The 14,642-nt window shown below is 42.9% G+C and overlaps 1 pseudogene; it reads left to right on the forward strand.

Annotated features, from left to right (window-relative positions):
- Positions 1-411: 411 nt before the first annotated feature.
- Positions 412-1,797, forward strand: LOC113017752 (nuclear factor 7, brain-like; annotated as a pseudogene).
- The last annotated feature ends 12,845 nt before the right edge of the window (positions 1,798-14,642 follow it).

Genomic DNA, 14,642 nt, shown 5'->3' on the forward strand with positions numbered 1-14,642 from the left:
TGAGCCACAGTTTATTTTCTACGCTTGAGAAAAGGTTTCGTTTCTGATCTGCAACAAACGTCTGCACTCTGCTGTCACACTCACGCTGAATGATGTTCCGGCCTCTATGTCACTGAAATGCTACAAACCAGGAAACAAGATGTTTTTCTTCTTCAGTAAAGAGAGACGCACAGACGATCAGACTGAGTTCAGACCAAACTAGCAGCTTCCTCTGAGTGAGTCCAGCTACAGAAGAGAAAAGTGGAAAACTCCAACACTGCTGCTTCAAGCTGCTGACGCTCCACACACTGAATGTGAGTTTGAGCAAAAACACGACTCAAAGCAAGTTTCAGTGAAGGTGGTAGAGGAGGGAGGGGAGCCAGGACTGACTGTACTTCCTGTCTGCTGTTTTCAGCTTCACTCACAGACTCAATGGCTTCCAGATCAGAGGAGGATCTCTGCTGTCCGGTCTGTCAGGAGGTCTTCAGAGATCCTGTTCTTCTGTCATGTAGCCACAGCTTCTGTAAAGACTGTCTGAAGAGACAGTGGAAAGAGACAACAACACGCGAGTGTCCACTTTGTAAGAGAAGATCTTCACGGTCAAAACCACCTTCAAACCTGGCTTTAAAGAACCTGTGTGAGTCGTTCTTACAGGAGAGAGATCAGAGAGCTTCAGAGGCTCTCTGCAGTCTGCACTCTGAGAAACTCAGACTCTTCTGTCTGGACCATAAGCAGCCAGTGTGTGTCGTCTGCAGAGACTCAGAAAAACACACCAATCACAGATTCAGACCCATCGATGAAGCTGCACAACAACACAAGAAGGAACTTCAGGAAACTCTGGAGCCCTTAAAGGAGAAGTTAAAGGTTTGTGAAGAAGTTCAAGTGAAGTTTGATCAAACAGCAGAACACATTAAGGTCCAGGCCCGACACACAGAGAGGCAGATTAAGGAGCAGTTTAAGAAGCTTCAGCAGTTTCTAGCAGAGGAAGAGGAGGCCAGGCTGGCTGCACTGAGGGAGGAAGAGGAGCAGAAGAGTGGGATGATGAAGGAGAAGATGGAGGCTCTGAGCAGAGAGATAGCAGCTCTTTCAGACACAGTCAGAGCCACAGAGGAGGAGCTGAGAGCTGAAGACATCTCATTCCTGCACAACTTCAAGGCTGCAGTGGAAAGAGTCCAGCGCTGCCCCCTGCTGGATGATCCACAGCTGCCCTCAGGAGCTCTGATAGACCAGGCCAAACACCTGGGCAACCTGACCTTCAACATCTGGAACAACATGAAGGACATGGTCTCCTACACTCCTCTCATTCTGGACCCAAACACTGCTCATCCAAAACTCATCCTGTCTGAAGATCTGACCAGTGTGAGACGAGGAGATGAACAGCAGCTTCCTGATAATCCAGAGAGGATTGATTATTCCTGCTGTGTCCTGGGCTCTGAGGGCTTTAACTCAGGGACTCACAGCTGGGATGTCGAGGTGTGAGACAGTACATGGTGGGGACTGGGGGTGCTAGCAGAGTCTGTGCAGAGGAAGGGATACATTGAGTCTGGATTATGGAGATTATGGTTTTCTACAGGTAAATACTCAGCACGCTCACCATCATGTGAAACTGCTCTCTCAGTAGAGAAGAAGCTCCAGAGGATCAGAGTGAATCTGGACTGGAACAGAGGAAAGCTGTCGTTCTCTGATCCTGATACTAACACACACATACACACCTTCACACACACTTTCACTCACAGGATGTTTCCATTCATTAACACTGGTGATAAAGTGAAGGTGTTGCCGTTGAAAGTGTCAGTGTCAGTGCAGCAGATGAGTTGAGGATGATGATGTTTCTAATGTTGTTTCCTGTCAGTGAGTTGAAGCTGTTAAACTGCAGCTGTCCTCCTGCTGCCTCGTTGTTCCAAAGCTCTTTGTTTCTCTTTTAGTTTTCACTGTTTCTTTCTGTTTCTGCTGTCCACCTTTTCACATGGAAAATCATTTCACTGTTTCTCACTGAATGACTCCCCAAACTAGATTTGAAATTCTATCAAGTTTCTAATCATTACCAGTGTTGGGAAGGTTACTTTTAAAATGTATTCCATTACAGAATACAGAATGCATGCCCCAAAATGTATCCGGTTGTTCAGTCTGACGTCACTAGCCGTGTCTGGGTCTAAACTCCGCTGCAGGTCCATATATCAAACGATCACTATGGCATTACTGAGAGTTGAAAAACTGTCTAAATTCTTTCATCTTTAATAAAATGATCAGCGTTCTGCTCTACCAGGTGTAACAATTGAGTTTAACATCCAGGCACCCATGAAAACGGAATTTATGACATTTAACGGAGTTAGAAGTTAGCAGGGAGTTAGCTCGCTAGCTTCTATCTAAATACAATATAGCATGTCCTGACTGCGGGGGTTTTGGAAACAAATTAAAACGTACAGCTCTGTTATCACTTCCAGCATAAATGAAGACAGAAAATTAAACAGCAGTGACGTTTTTAGAGTTACTGAAGTTGGGCTAGCTGGTATATAATGATGTGCTACATGACCGCTAGCGACACATCTATGTTAGCATAATATAAACAAGCTAACTTTTTTTCCACTCGATAAAAGTTAACGTGAGTGTTCTCGGTGGTGAGGAACAAATGTAATCGCTGTAAAAGGACCAAACTTCAGCCAGGAGAACAACTGAGATAATCCATCCACAATACGAGGTTAGTCATTCATATACTGCTGCATGGGCTGGGCTGTAGTTACATCCTAAGGTTTTAAAAACTGAGCTTAAATAAATGATTAGTGGTAATAAAAGCCGAGGGAGGTCAACAGTGATCACTGACTGTTTTAGGAGGTTTTTGAGATCAAATAGAAGAAAATACATAACATCAAACATGTTAACAACACAAAAGCCATATTAAACGCAGACTACTTTAGACCCGGAAGTAGGATTCGTCGCGTCATCACTGAACAACCGGATTCTGTAACGTATTCCGTTACGTTACTCAATGACAGTAACGTATTCTGAATACTTTGAATTACTTAATATATTATCATGCTTTTTACAACAACGTGAATGTACTATTGCTGTGTGATTTATTACTATTACTGAAGGTCCGCGACTCTGAACTGTAGTAAAGGGACCTCTGACTAATACGGCGGGGTCCCTGTCGGCTCGTAGCCGAAAAATAGCTTTACTTTGTTGTGTGGGTCAACTTTTCTTGCGAGAGACAGAGAGAGGCGTTGAAAGGCTGCTCCAACGGAACTTATTGTTTTCGGAGGAAAACACGAACACGGTGTACAGTCGAGTCTTAATAGCTTACTTACAACTGGGCTCGTCAGGCACTCTTCTTGGCTGAAGTGGTTATTATTATATTTACATGCTTCTAGCTCCCATTTTTCCTCGACGACAACTCGTACCTTTCCACTCCCCTTTTTCTCCCTCCTCGAGCTCACAGACCCATAACGTGTATGGCAGTCCAATCTCCCTGCAGCACTGACTACACTGCCCATGATGCTACATTCTTTAGAGCTATGCTTGTAGCATTCTGCCTGTTAGCTTAGCACAACAACAACAACGAAAAGGCGCTCTCTCACCCAGGAAACACTAAGTCGCAGAGAGAGAGAGAGAGAGAGAGAGAGAGAGCGTCGTAACCATGGCAACCGTAACGCTGCCGCCTGGAACAACAGAACGTAGCTGTCAAACAAAACCCAAACAGTCCTGACCCACGACAAAATGAAACAGGAAAGTACCGCAGTGTAATCCATTTATTTAAACAAAGTAACTGTATTCTGAATACCAGCTTTTTAAACGGTAACTGTAACGGAATACAGTTACTCCTATTTTGTATTTTAAATACATAACGGCGGTACATGTATTCCGTTACTCCCCAACACTGATCATTACAAGTGATTCATGTTTCTATTTGATGTGTAAATGGAGATGATTTAGTTTGCTGGGATATGGACTGACATGTGTTGAATGGGAGGAGCAGTTTGTTGTTGTCTTCTTGTCTGTTTATGACAACAATAAATATGTTGTTGAAACAATGATTCATGTTTAACTCCATATATGAAATGTTTCTGATCTTTGAATTCTGTTTGATTAAAGACTTTCTTCATGACACAAATGAGATTTCAGTGTATTAATAGAACTAAATAAGCTCAGAGTTGAAAGGCTGGAGTATTATGTACGTGCTTCACTGTCAGGATCTTCAGGGGGATTCAAAGGGAAACATCAAACTGCTGTAATGAGATAAACTAGTTGGGCTGAACACACTTATCTGTAGTTTGTCTCCATCCAGGATCATCAGGATATAATGAACATGTGTGAAGAGCCACAAAATGCTGCTGCCCTCTCAGCATGATGAGCTCCAGCCTTTGTTAGCAGGACAACAGGAAACATGAGACAACTTTCAGAGACAGTAACCAACTGTGGCCACAAGATGGCAGCAGCTGATCTGAGATCCTTTATTGGACAGAAGGACTCTGCTCTGTGACGTCATCAGAGAGACGGCCTTCACTCTGATAGATCTGACGTCATGTCTGCACTGCGATGATGAAAGCTGATAAACACATTGTTATTGATCCATGAAATCACCTCTGTCCTCTCAAGTGTAGCTGTTTACAGAGCTGAAGAAGTCCTTCATCATCAAAACAGACAAACATGTATTTCCTGTATTAAGTGACGTCATCCTCACTCTGACCTCTTACATACATTCTGTTCAGTTTTCCTGCTGTAAGAAATAAACTGTGTGAAAATAGAAATGCAGGGAAACATCCATTAATCACAGCTGAGCCGTTTGTTTCTGACTCACATTCAATGAGGCTTCAGGTGTAAATACCTCAGAAGTGTTTGTGAGTTCAGTAGAAGCAGACCCAGTCGACCATCATGGCCTCCACAGCACTACACAATGCAACAGAAAGGCCTTCATCATCTGCTGAACCACCTCTGAACCACGACGCTCTCCCTGCATCTAAAAGCTGTTAGTCAGGATGAGATGCTGCTGTGATCGCTCACAATTTACCTGTGAGACCTTTGTAAATATTGTCTTTGTTTCTGGAGGAAACACCTTTAGTCTGTTTGTATTTGGAGTGCAGATCTGGGCGTCCATCACTTTAACCTGCACACGTTTAGTTATTGAGTGTAGTTGATGTTTGGCAGCATTTTATAAGTGACAGTTCATGAACGGTGAAGGAACAGAGGACGCCTGACCATCCTACCTGTGTCAGTAAGAAGACTTTCATCACAACTTCACAACTTAACACAACTGAAACCTGAATTCAGTGTTGCATAGTTTACTAACAGTGTGTGCTGACACTGAAGTTAGCAGTTTGTTTCCTAAGAGCTGGGACAAACCACAGTGACCGGCTACAGAGTTTAGTTAAGGTGGTTCTAACATGTGACCTGTTGAATTATTTACACGGATTTATTTTTCATTTAAAGCATCATTTGGGAAGTTTTTATGAAGTTTAGTTCTTTTTTGTTCTTTGTGTAACGTTTAATGTAATTTCCAACAAGCAGACCTGTGATCACTTTGACTCAGTATGATGGATCGTTTGGATTTGTCTTTGTTTCCCTGGCTTTTCTTGTGTGTCTTTGTATGTTGGATAGAGTCATGTGACCTGCCCATGGACGACACATGGAAATGAGCAGTTTAGCTCAAATCTGGCAGGTTTCCATCTTCTACTGTTTCATATTGATTTTATTGAAATGAGCCATCCTGTAAATAAGTGAAAATAAAAACAACTGGCTAACTTTTAGTCTGATCCAGTTTTTTTCTTCTTGAGTGAGTGTTTACATCTCAAAACGCTCGCTCACAGCTTTTCATCATCCTGTTTCAATGAATAAAACAGGGGTGAGGTCACTTCCTTTGGGTGGAGTCAGCTGCTGGTCACCTTGAAACAAACACACAGCTGTTCCACTTGTCAGCTAATCAGCTTGTAGCATATGCACAGTTTACAGAACCCCTTTTCTGTAAATTTAATTAATTAACCTGCTAAGCAGATAGCATATGATATGAATACCACTGTACTTTCAAAATATAGAAAGTGATTTGTAGAGGGACAAGCAAGATTTACTCTTTTAAACTCTGCCAAATTAAAAAAACAAAGACTAGTTTGTTTGTTTTTTAAAGTACAAGCTTACTGGGCCCTGTTTCAGGAAGCCGGTTTAGTGCAAACTCTGAGTAAGTATACCCTGAGTTAACGAAAACTCTGGGTTTTCGGTTTCACAAAGCGAGTTTAGATTGATCCTGAGTGAGTTACTATGACGACACACTCCGTGAAGCTAACCTGCCCCCTAGCAGGTTTACTTCAACTAACCCTGACGTTCTTCGCCTCTGTGTCGGAAACCTGACTGTATAAGTGTCAGACATGGCGTGCCCCTTCCTTGAAGAGCCAGTAGATGTTGAAGCCCAAATTCTCCGCAGAGCTCTCCGCCGGGAGAGAGTGATTAGAGCGCGTTTGGACATTTTATCATTTCCTGATCATTTTCTGTGTGAACGTTACCGTTTTCCAGCACAATCTATAATTTATTTGAATAACATCCTCAGGCCTAATATTGCTCATGTGACACATCGCGGACATCCTCTCAGTTCTGTACATATTATTTGTATTGCACTTCGGTTTTTTGCAAACGGGAGCTTTCTGTATAATATTGATGACGCTGAGCACGTTTCCAAGGCTACCGTCTGTCGGGCAGTCAGGAATGTTACAGTTGCACTGAAACATCTCCTGTACTCGTCTGTGGTGTTCCCCGGTTACAGACCCACAAGATTTATCAAAGAGGGATGCCACAAAATTGCAGGTATCAGGATGAACAAAACTTAATACATGATGTGGTGATACTTGAACTACTACTTAAATTGTACATTTATTCTCACGGTACCCAGGCGTGATTGGCTGTATAGATGGCACTCACATTCCAATCATTGCTCCTTCAGTAAATGAAGGAGACTATGTGAACAGGAAGTCTTTCCACAGCATTAATGTACAGGTACATAGTTCCCTGTAGCATTTCAAACTAACAAATTATTTCATTATAGTAATGGATGCTAATTTGTGTTCTCTGCACTGTGAAGATCATATGTGATGCTGCCAACATTATCACAAATGTGGAAGCCAAGTGGCCAGGCTCTGTTCATGACTCACGAATTTTTCGTGAATGTACACTGAGCACAAAACTTGGACATGGTGAGTTGAAAATACTTTAAAATATATAAAGACCAATTGCTACAGGGACATTTGTCTTAGGAGAGTTCACTGGCTACTTGCTTGGTGATAGGGGGTATCCATGTTTACCCTATTTGCTTACCCCTGACCCTGAACCGGGCCCACAGCAGCGATATAATCTGGCTAATTGCAGGACAAGAGCCAGAATTGAAATGACTATTGGAATGTTTAAGGCCCGGTTCCAGTGCCTTCAAAGACTCAGGGTCACCCCAGAAAGGGCATGTGACATTATTGTGGCATGTGTGATTCTTCACAACATTGCCACAATTAGAGGAGAACACTGTCCTTCTGAACCAAACATCAGCAGTGATCCAAACCATGAACATCCTGACCCTCCCACGGACATAGTATAAGTATTAATAAGTATATTATTATGTTGTTCAAACACTGAAATAATTCGTCCATCTCTGACCACTTCACCCACCCTTAACTGATGTTCCAGCATTTACAGGGAGCTATTGAAACACAGAAAATAGCATTGCCATTCATAGTACATGCCTACTTAGGTTGGTTGTAAATCAGTGCTGAACATCTTACTGAGGAAAGGTTTGTTGGAGAAGTGGCTGGACCCTCTTCCTCTTCATTTCCATCATCACTCTGTTAGAGACATAGAAAGTCCATGGTTTTATTATAGTACCACATTTTATTCAATTGTTATATTTTCCATTGTAAGATGTAAACCTCATAAAGTGTCTCTGTTGCTTCCTCCTCTGTAACAGCTGTCAATGTTTCTTCATTATTTTCCTGTAGTAAAGAAATAAACAACATTGCTGTTCTACTGTAAACTCATATAATCTGTGGAGTATTACTCACAACTGCATGTTGGTCTGGCTCAACAGGAGGCTGCACCAGATGCAGTACACCATCACCATCAACTGATAGAATATGAGGTTTATACAGGTCACTTATAACTTACAAGGGACAAATGGCAATTAACAAACATACCAAGCACCTTACACTTCATTGTCATTATGCTCTCAAAGACAACCAGCCTGAGGGAAGGCAAACTCAGTAGGAAATAACTTCACTACAAAATAATTCATTATGGTAAAGAGTTTATCAGATGAATGAGTAGCACTGCAAAGGTGACTGTGAAGAAAGGATGTATGCACATCATGTATTATTTTGAATTTACCCCCTATGTAGGCACTTGTGTCTTGCGGGGTTATTGACTCAAAGGATGTCCCCGCAGAGATGCCTTCGGCCACAGGGTGCCCACTGTTTGGCTGAGGGACAACTGCTCAGCCTCTGTGAGTGGTGGTGGTGGAGGACCCCCACCTGTTTTTTCAGGCCTCTGCTTTTTTCTGTTTGCTATAACGGGCCACATTTGAGCATACAGAGTAAGCAAATATGTACTTGTAATGTGCTCAGATAATTTCAATAAGTGCTTACAGAAAGGAAATTAATGTAGCCTCTAACTGCAATTGATTTACAGACCAAGCACTATGGCTCATAATACAATTACACCTTACCTGTTTGGACTATATTTTTATATTTCATTTTTACTTGCTGCCAGGAACGTTTGGGGCCTGTTGGGTTGCACCTGCGCTCACATCACGTCACAAAATAAAATGTATAAAATAACAAATAAAATATAATAAAATAACGTGTTAAATGGGTGGAAATCCCTAGATCAATGTTTAAATTAACACTCACGCATTGACTCTGTCGGCTTTGTTTTGCCATGCATGCTCCCTTTCTTTTGCAGCTGAGGCTGTGTTACTTTTTTCCGCGGAATTTGCATGTTATCGGCATATGCTGCCAACAGAATTTCGGCGTCAAGCGCTGTAAAATACATTGACCGCGCCTTCTTTCTCTCCGTCTCCATGGTGACTCGCTTAATCTGTGCTCCACTAATCAGGGCTTTATGTATCCTCGTCCGCGCGCTTGACTTGGGGTTAAAGCAACTCCGCGTTGATTGAACTACTTGTTATCGGCCTTTCTGAAACCGAATATTCCAAGTTGGACAGTTCGGGGTTACTCAACCCTGAGTATCGTTTTTCACTCTGAGTTTTCTGAACCCGCTTTCTGAAACAGACCCCTGGTCAGAGCTAAAGTCCTACACAAAACTTTTTGCTTTGTCTTAATTTGAGGCTAAAAGCTGATTATCTGAGCACCAAAGATTTGTTTCTAAACCTCAAAGTAGATGTAACATGTCATCAAGGTTAAAGAGTTTTAGGGGGAAGAAAACTATTAGAACCACAACGCAGAGCGACTTTCCTTTTATTGAGTGGTTTACTTTTTTAAACACTCATATTAAGAGGAAATGCAGCTTCTGTTGCGACGTGTGAACATCTTTCTGTGTGCAGTTTAACCTCTCCACTAGTGCAGACCTGTCAGTCTTTTTATCTCCATTTTAAAGTTTGTTTTTAAATAGAGCTATCAGCCCCCAACCCGCAGCAGGCCCAACACACCTTCACTAGGAGAGCCTAATCCCGACTTTCCTTGCCCTGCTTGCTTTAACCCATATCTCCCAATTCTGTCAGAAAGAATGCTGCTTAACTCACACAGTACAGCAGAGGAGGAAGCTTCGCCCCCAGAAAGGCAGCAGGGCCCAGACAAGGTGTGTCCTAGGATGCTAAAGGCGTGTGCTGCTGAACTTGGGGAGCTGCTACAACGAGTCTTCAACCTCAGTCTGCGACTGGGAGAAGTGCCCGCCCTCTGGAAGACATCCTGCATCGTCCCGGTCCCCAAAAATAACCGGCCCAATGAGCTGAATGACTTCGACCGGTGGCACTGACGTCACATCTTATGAAGACTCTAGAGCGGCTCTTCCTCAACCTCCTCCGACCACAGGTACAACATGCCCAGGACCCACTACAGTTTGCATACAAGGCGGGTGTCGGAGTGGAGGATGCCATCCTGTACCTCCTACACAGAGCCCACTCACACCTGGATGGGGGAAAAGGCACGGTCAGGATCCTGTTTCTTGACTTTTCCAGTGCCTTTAATACCATCCGGCCCTGTATGCTTCAGGAAAAACTGAACAGGATGCAGGTGGACCCCTGCCTGGTGGCTTGGATCTCCGACTACCTCACCGACAGACTACAGTACGTCAGGCTGAAGGACATCACGTCTGACACAGTGGTCAGCAGCACAGGAGCACCACAGGGAACTGTGCTGTCCCCTCTTCTCTTCACCCTGTACACGTCTGACTTCTGCTACAACTCTGAATTATGCCACATTCAGAAGTTTGCAGATGACACGGCCATCATGGGGTGTATCTGGGATGATCAGGAAGAGGAGTACAGAAGTCTGGTGAGGAACTTTGTCGCATGGAGTCACACAAACCACCTGCAACTCAACACCTCAAAGACTAAGGAACTGGTTGTGGACTTCGGGAGGTCCAGAGAAGGTCCACTGCCGGTTCAGATAGAGGGGGAGGAGGTGGAGGTGGTCAACAAGTACAAGTACCTCGGGCTGTGGGTGGACAATAAACTGGACTGGTCATGCAACACAGAGCACCTGTATAAAAAAGCCCAAAGCCGACTGTACTTCCTCAGGAGGCTGAGGTCTTTTAACATCTGCAGGAAGCTCCTGAGGATGTTTTACCAGTCGGTGGTTGCTGGAGTACTTTTCTATGCTGTGGTGTGCTGGGGGAGCAGCACAGCAAAGAAGGACTCATGCAGGCTGGAGAAACTGATCAGGAGGGCTAGCTCTGTGGTCGGCATGAAGGCGGACACTCTGGTGACAGTGGCAGAGAAAAGGACATTAAAGAAACTGATGGACATTATGGACAATGCCAGGCATCCTCTGCACACGGCCATAAACAATCAGAAGAGTCTGTTCAGTGACAGGTTGCTTCTCCCAAAGACAAGAACTAACAGACTTAAAAACTCCTTTGTCCCACACGCCATCAGACTGTTTAACTCCTCTCTGGAGGGGAGAGGGAGGGGAGACAGGGGGACAAAGGAGGGGGGAACAACTAAGCTGTAGTGTCTCTTCACCTCACTGTGCAATACCTTGTGCAATACTTTTGTAAATAGTCAACAGTGCAATAGACCTCAATACTTGAAATGTGCAATTCACTTGTATTTTTATTTTTTATTCCTATTTATTCTACTTATCCCCTTCGTATAGTTTATTTATATTGTCTCTGTATTTATATATGTGTGTGTGTGTGTGTGTGTGTGTGTGTGTGTGTGTGTATATATATATATATATATATATATATATATATATAACACTGTCCACTGCTGATGGACAGTGTTGGGAAGGTCACTTTTAAAATGTATTCCACTACAGATTACAGAATAAATGCCCCAAAATGTATTTTGTAGCGTATTTCGTTACGTATTTCGTTACGTTACTCAATGAAAGTAACGTATTATGAGTACTTTGGATCACTTAATATATTATCATGCTGTTTACAACTACATGAATGTACTATTGCTGTGTTATTTATTGCTATTACTGAAGGTTACTCGTCATACCAATACCAACTAGATTTTTAAATGTTAATATAAATGAGTAACAGTAGGTGGACATTAGGTAAGGGTGCACTTATTGCAGCGATCTCGTATAGAAAACTATTCAGCGCGTATATAAAGACTAGTAAAGGGACCTCTGGCTAATACATCAGGTTCGTGTCGGGCTCGTAGCCGAAAACTAGCTTTACTTTGTTGTCTGGGTCAACTTTGCTAGCGAGAGACAGAGTGAGGCGTTGAATGGCTGCTTCAACGGAGCTTATAGTTTCAGAGGAAAACACGAACACGGTGTACAGTCGAGTCTTAATAGCTTACTTACAACCAGTGTTGGGTAAGTTAATTAAAAATAGTAACTTAGTTACATTACTAGTTACTTCTCTCAAAAGTAACTCAGTTACTTCAAGTTACTCGTTACTTTCAAAGTAACTAGTTACTAGGGAAAGTAACTCAGAATTCTCTTGTTAATGTGTTTCTTCCATAACTTTGCCAGTCTTCTAGCTTGCTTACTTGCCACAAGTGCACTGTGCCACCTACCAATAGAAAGGAAAAGATAATGTGCACATTTCCACGAGAGAAATCCCACGCCTGGACCGTCATTGACTGCTGTCATGATTCTAGCCTACGTCACAGCGTCATGTGCGCCTTTTACATCCAACACAAAAACTGCAGTCGTGGTGCTTTGATTGTACTCAGAACTCGGAAATTCTGCCTTCTGAATAGGAAGATGTAGGCAACACCAGACTGCAGACGAGCTGCATACAGGGCTGGACTGGGACAGAAAATTGGCCCGGACATTTTGACTAGAGGCCCACCATTATAGGAAAAAACAATGAATGAAAATAAACACTGTTGTGACAGTGATGTACACTGTTTTGATGGTATATATGCATCAATCTATCAATCGTTTGTTGCAAGATTCAGATAATTATTTTTTAAAAGCGAGACATTTTAAATGAGAATAAGACAGAAAAGTATTTCTTTGTGCCCCCCTTTCCCTGTTAATGCCCTACCTGCCCCCCTGGCAACACTTTGCTAGACCCGCCCCTGCACAGTTACCAGCTGTCAGCTACTTAAAAAAGGATCCTGGTGTTATTTGTCTCTCAGAAACAGTTCATAACTTCCCTTCAACTCATTCATGTCACCTAAAAGGTAAACCTGTTTCTCCATCACCTGTTCAGCTCTGATGATCCAGTAAGGACATCTCCTGGTTTCATCTTCATGTTTCCCTCTCACCAGATAACCAAACCGACATCATGACCAGCAGGTTTACAGCTGTGGCTCCAGCAAACATCAGCTGATACTAGAAATTAATATTAAATAAATTCTAACAACAGCTGATCAAACGTGCTGCTGTTGTTTAGCGCGACATCCGCTGGTTTCCTCTTTCGGCGCAAAGTGGGCGATAAACAAACAAGAGAGCCGATCAGCTGATCACTGATCAGTTTTCATGATTGAAGTAGAAACAGGAGAGGGAGGGGGAGAATGAAAGAAGAGGCAGCTGTGCAGCAAAGACACAGAATAACTCCAGCTTTGTGCCTTTTTCATTGTAGCTGATTTACGGGACAAACTCTGTTCCTTTTCACCTCAATAAGAAACGCGTAATATTTTCTCTGAATACCAGACGGGACGGTTGGCAACTCTAATAACATATGAACAAAATAAAGTTCAACATCATTAACTTCATAGCACCACCCACCTGTATAGAAACTCCGTCATGCTAGCTAGCACGCAGTACGGAAAAAGTCAGAATAACGAAAATAAACTCCACCTAAACTTGGTTCATATCTGACCCGGAGAGACTGCAGGTCATAACTTCTTACCTGAAGTTCAGTTCACACTTGGACCGGCGGCCGCCTCAGGTCTCTTTTCCTTCTGCTTCCCTTTTCCTTCATCCACCTGCTGGCCTCCACCACTTGCTAATGTTACTGAATCTGTGGAAGCTCCGCGATAGCCACCACACGAAGTAACGAGTACCGACCCTATCTAAATCCCAGTAACGACTAACGCGTTCCTGATTTTGGCATAATAACTAGTTACCGTGCTCGTTACCACAATAATAACGTAGTTACTGTAACGCGTTACTTAATAACGCGTTAGTCCCAACACTGCTTACAACTGGGCTCGTCAGGCACTCTTCTTGGCTGCAGTGGTTATTATTATATTTACATGCTTCCAGCTCGTTTCTGCTCGATGACAGCTCCTACTTTTCCTTTTTCTCCCTCCCTCGCTCACAGACATATAACGGGTAGGCAGTCCATTCTCCCTGCAGCACGGACTACACTGCCCATGATGCTACATTCTTTAGGGCGATGCCTGTAACACTCTGCCTGTTGCCTTCATATTAAATCATTTAAAAAAATATTTCTTCACGTCATTATGAGACGAGAGAGACACAGTCATTAGAGCCTCTTAATGTGTGTTTTGTTTGGGTTTCCAACGGTGTGTAAGTACCAAAAATAGTAACTGTATTCTGAATACCACCTTTTTAAACGGTAACTGTAAAGAAGTACAGTTACTCATATTTTGTATTTTAAATACGTAACGGCGGTAAATGTATTCCATTACTTCCCAACACTGGCTGCAGCTGATGAAAACAGTGCATTGTGTTTGATGGAGGACTGAAGCGTGTGTCCAGCTGAGCTCTCTGTGTGCTCATGTATACAGATGCTGATAAACACATGTTTGTATTTGGACCCTGTTACTGATCAGGACCTGCTGTGTGTTTCCTGTCCACAGGTCTACAAAGAGTCGCACTTCCTGCTGTGGTTCAGATGTTCAGCGTGTTGCTTTGTTTCTCACATGTTGGCTCCACGGTCTCTGCTGCTGTGGGCTGATGTCATGCAGCAATACAGCTGCTCAACATCTGGCCTTGTTTTCATCAGCAGATATTTGACTTTTAGATCAAATGATATTTGCATCCAACCTTCAAACACGTGTGGAGAATTCATTATTTCTTTGAAAGATTTTTTAGTAAATAACAGAAAAAAGAAAGAAAGAGAAAATTTAATTCTATAAAACAGTGAAA

Source organism: Astatotilapia calliptera, unplaced genomic scaffold, assembly GCF_900246225.1.
Source record: "Astatotilapia calliptera unplaced genomic scaffold, fAstCal1.2 U_scaffold_2, whole genome shotgun sequence".
Lineage (NCBI taxonomy): Eukaryota > Metazoa > Chordata > Actinopteri > Cichliformes > Cichlidae > Astatotilapia > Astatotilapia calliptera.